The sequence below is a fragment of the Dromiciops gliroides genome, chromosome 3 (genome assembly GCF_019393635.1).
Source record: "Dromiciops gliroides isolate mDroGli1 chromosome 3, mDroGli1.pri, whole genome shotgun sequence".
Classification (NCBI taxonomy): Eukaryota; Metazoa; Chordata; class Mammalia; order Microbiotheria; family Microbiotheriidae; genus Dromiciops; species Dromiciops gliroides.
The window spans coordinates 640921817-640926820 of NC_057863.1; the positions used below are offsets into that span (position 1 = coordinate 640921817).

At 45.0% G+C, this 5004-nt stretch overlaps 1 non-coding gene across 1 annotated transcript; it reads right to left on the minus strand.

Annotated features, from left to right (window-relative positions):
• Positions 1–1768: 1768 nt before the first annotated feature.
• Positions 1769–1876, minus strand: LOC122752396. Its single transcript, XR_006356143.1, has one exon. It is a non-coding gene; the product is annotated as a small nucleolar RNA SNORA17 (small nucleolar RNA).
• Between the last annotated feature and the right edge of the window lie 3128 nt (positions 1877–5004).

Genomic DNA, 5004 nt, shown 5'->3' on the forward strand with positions numbered 1-5004 from the left:
TTGAGGGTTAAGTGACTTACCCAGGGTCACACAGCTAGTAAGTGTCAAGTATCTGAGGTCGGATTTGAACTCAAGTCCTCCTGAATCCAGAGCAGGTGCTTTATCCACTGCACCACCTAGCTGCTCCCAGCTGTGCTATACTTGTTGATAAGAATTCATTGAATTGAACTAGATAGAATTGAGAAAAGAGCAGAAAAAGGGAAGAAAACTTTCCCCATTTTGATGTTGACAGGAGAAAGAACAATTAATATTTGTAAAGCGTTAGCACAGTGCCTGGCATACAAGAGGTGCCCAATAAATGCTAGTTCCCTTCTCCAATTATAGCCCAGGTGTGAGGAAGGAACCAACTGTTATGGCCCAGGGCACCCCAGAAGTTCTCTGGGGCACATCAAAGAACCTTCTCCTTGAAAAACTAAAGCAGAGGACAGAGATAAATGGAATCAAATTCTCTCCCTTCCCCCCCCCCACCCTTCATTCTAGTCTCCCTCAACCCTGGAGGGGATAAGACTAGATGTGGCTGCTTCCTTTGTATCCTGAGGAGATGGCTTGGGAGATCTGCAGCCACCCCTCACCCAATTCCTCCAGCCACCACCAGTGGGGGATGGTCCTCCCTCACTAAAGGAACTTTCCACAGTCAGATGGTCACCCCCCTCAGTCCTCTATAAAAGTACCTGCCAGTCTCCTGCTCAAGGAGATTGGTATCTCAGAGCCACATGCTTTGTGCCATGCCTCTCTCCCCATGAGAAGTCCAAGGATTTCTCTTGGTTTCCCTTCCCTTCCCTTCCTCAGCCCCAAAATAAACTACCATCATTCTAATTGTTTTTGTGTGCAAGAGGGTGTAATTCTTTCAAGAGGAATTCCTAAGGACCCTAAACCCCAACCCTATTTTCCTCATGACCACAACCTAGTACTCTCACTCTCTTAGAATGGCATCATGGCTATAGGGGCCTGCCCTGGAAGTGGGATGTCCCACCTCTAACCCGCTCTGACCATGTGACCCTGGGCAAGTCCCTTAATCTCTCAGAGCACCAGACAGTTCTCTGACAAAAAAGCATCTGGAATGACCACTACAGAGGCAGTTTCCTCCCTGGAATCCATGTGGCCAAGTGCAAGGATGCTTTTGTCACAGCTGGGCCAGCCTCTTTTCCCAATCCAATTTAATTAGTAAACAGTTATTATTTGCCTACACAGGGCCAGTCACCGGGCTAGGTGCTAGGAATACAGAGACAGAAGAGAAACAGTTGCTACCCTCAAGGACAGATACAGTTAGAATTTGTGTGACTTCAGTGGTGGTGATGGGAGAAGGGGAGAGAAAGGAGAGGGATAGAGACCTGCGGACCCTGGGCCAAGACTTTCTAAAGAGGCCATTGCAAGGGCAGAGATGGGGAGAGGTGGTAAGGATTCATGGTCTACCAGGAAGTACTGGGATTTTTTTGTTGTTGTTGAGTCATGTCCAACTCTCTGTGACCTCATTTCAGGTTTTCTTGGCAGAGATATTGGAGTGCTTTGACATTTCCTTCTCCAACTCATTTTACAGAGGAGGAAACTGAGGCAAAAAAGGTGAAGTTACTTGCCCAGGGTCATACAGCTAGTAAGTGTCTGAGGCCAAGGGGCAGCTAGGTGGTGCAGTGGATAGAGCACCGGCCCTGGATTCAGGAGGACCTGAGTTCAAATTTGGCCTCAGACACTTGATACTTACTAGCTATGTGACCCTGGGCAAGTCACTTAACCCTCATTGCCCTACAAAAAAATAAAATAAAATAAAAAATGTCTGAGGCCAGATTTGAACTCAGGGAGAGGGGTCTTCCTGACTCCAGACCCAGCCTCTATTCAATTTGCCACCTAGCTGCCTGACAGGTGCTGGGATAGGGACAGGGAATTTGGTGTTCTGATTCTCTTTCCTTGGTATACCTCTGTACAAAATCAATCAGGAAGTACTGAGAGGGAAGTGGGGTGACTAACAATTGAGAAGATCGAGAAAGGTCTAAACTAATTATTTATGCTCACTATCTGCTGAACTCTATTGTTTCTATGCTGGTAGAGTCCTAGCAATACCTTCTAAATATGGTACCCTGGGACAACAACTCAGTTGCCCAGCCCTAGTTAGGGCTTTGTTCAAGCTTCCCCATTATATTGTTGATCAATCAAGCCTGGTGGTCAAAATGAATGCTTTTCTCTTTGGGTTAAATGCAGAAAGTTGGTTTAAACACTGCCTGAGACAGAGAGCCTCAAAACCCTGGTGCATCCTGCCCCTAGGCTGATATGCCAGTCATTAACTGTGCTCACCAGACCTATTATCTGGGGGAGAAGGAGGAGAATGTTTTTTAAATAGATAGAAGAAGCTCTTCTTTTCCCAGCTGTCATTTAGATTTCTGGGAGCTCCTAGGTACTTTCACAGTGCTTTCTTCCAAGAGCCAAGAGACTTGGGGAGAGCCCAGGCAAATGAAAGGTATTAGCCTTTTAGAGATAGGCCAATATTTCTGTTGCCTGGTTGTCCAGATAAGACAAACAATGGGAAGACTGGAGACCAGTGGTAAAAAGGGGAAAGGGGATGCGGTCTAGGGACTGTGGGCAGTGGATAAATGTCTGGTGTGTGTGTGTGTGTGTGTGTGTGTGTGTACGCACACTTAGCATCCACGGACCCTGAATGAGACCAGGCTCCACTGAGAACCCTTCCCAATGGGCCTCCTACCTATACTTCCAGTCTGATTTCACATTGTCCGTGTCAGGCGCTGTCCATTCCAGATACATTGGCTTCCCTCCAGTTCCCTCTCCACCTGCCATCCCATTTCTTGCCTTGACACCTCCGTTTCTTTTTTTTATTTCTTTATTTTTATTTTTTGGTGGAGAAATGGGGGTTAAGTGACTTGCCCAGGGTCACATAGCTAGTAAGTATCAAGTGTCTGAGGCTGGATTTGAACTCAGGTCCTCCTGACTCCAGGGCCGGTGCTCTATCCACTGCGCCACCTAGCTGCCCCATGCACCTCCATTTCTTAAAAAACCTCCTTCCTTTAGGGTACTGCTCCCATACTGCCTCCTCCTTGAGGGTTTTCTTGATCTTCCAACTACTAGTGCTCCCCGCCTCCAAATCACCTTGTATTCACTTTGTATTTACTTAATTGGGTAAATGGCTGTTACAGGAATAATAAGGGAGTCACTCTGACCTGTAGGATGGGGTCACTGGCCATGGAACTGGGCCGTGCTCTCTGGAGGTAACCATGTCCAGAAAAGGAGGGTTGGGAAGAGGAGGGGGAGGGGGAGAAGGGGAGGAGGGGGAGGGGGAGAGGGAGAAGAGGGAGTAGGTGAGGAGGGAAGAAGGGGAAGGGGGGGCTTCCCCTAACTAGACCTATTATTCTGGGACAGAGGGACCAGGGCATTGCCCCCGTGCACCAACCTCTCTGCCCCAACTTGGACATTCCACTGGTCTTCTGTGAGCCCTGCTTTGCAAGGCAGAGGTCCCCACCCAGGGGTGTGTTGGTAAATATTTAACAACTGACTCCCTAGTGGGGGAAAAAATGTACATATGACACGCTTTTTTTTTAAATATTTTTTTTCTATCTTGACATGTAACTGGAAAAAAAAACTATTAAGATTTTTTTTAAATAAGTTTTTATTGATGTCTTTTGGTTTCCTTTAAACATCATCATAGTTTTCTCTCTCCCTCTCAGAGAGCTATCCCATATTACCAATAGTATTTTTTACTTAAGTTCAGAATTTTATTTAATCTTATATTTTATTTTTTGCCAATTGTAAAAATCAATTTTTAACATTCATTTAAAAATTTTTTTAAGTTCCAAATTCTCTCCCTTCCCCCCCCCCCACTGAGATGGCAAGCAATTTGATATAGGTTATACATGTGCAGTTATGCAAAACATATTTCCATGTTGTGAAAGAAAACATAGACAAAAATAAATACAAGAAAAATAAAGAAAGTTTTAAAAAAGTATGCTTTGATCAGTTCTTTCTCCAGAAATGGAGAGCATTTTTCATCATGAGTCCTTTGGAATTGTCTTGGATCATTGCGTTGCTGAGAAGAGCCATGTCTATCACAGTTGATCATCACACAGTGTTGCTATTGTTGTGTACAATGGTCTCCAGGTTCTGCTCATTTCACTTTGTATCAGTTCATGTACAAATAGTATTTTTTTAAAGGTAAGAAAAGAAAAAAGCAAAAGCTGCTGGCGGGAGGGGGGGGGGGAATCAGCACAGGTAGTCACCCTAACCTATAGGATCATACATTGTATTTCATACATTGAAAAAGGGCAGCTAGGTAGCACAGTGGATAAAGCACTGGCCCTGGATTCAGAAGGACCTGAGTTCCTGTGCCTGTGAGAGCCGAAGTTACCTGCAGTCCAGAAGAGAGGTGGTCCCTACACACTGCTCCAAGCTAATTGGCCAGCATCACCCAAATCCATTGGTTCACTGGATTTGAGGGTGGTCCATAAGTAGAACATGCTGAAGTCAGAGTTCAGATCCTCTGGTGGGAAGAAAGCTTTCAGGTAGGTGTGGTTTTGAATGAGGGGACTTCCTGACTTTAGACTAACCTTAGGAAAGGTCAGTCCCAGCTCTATTATCAATAATTTTCTCACAATCCCCCCTCTGCTTCCTTAAGGAACAGGGTTTCCTTAAATGAAGCAATGAATATGACAAAATACTTATAAAGGAGTTCTATGATGACTAACAATATAAGGGGAATGAAAAGAGAGAGAAGAGAATTTGAGTGACACATTGACAAAAAAAATAATAACTAAAGGGGGCAGTCCCCTTTAGAAGGTGGATATTACAAATAGTGTATGCAATAGGAAAAGGAAAACAGGAAAATGTCCATTGAAGTCTTTTGAAGTCTTTTCTCAGATGATTCTTGGGATGTCATCTGGGTGTAGCTCTGGATTCTAGCTTTGGATTCTGGGCATGGTCTCAGGTGTGGTTGTAGAGAAGTCTCTCAGGTGTGGATGGAATTTGGAATAAGGTACCCAGGGAACACTGGGGATTGCCTGGTTTTCC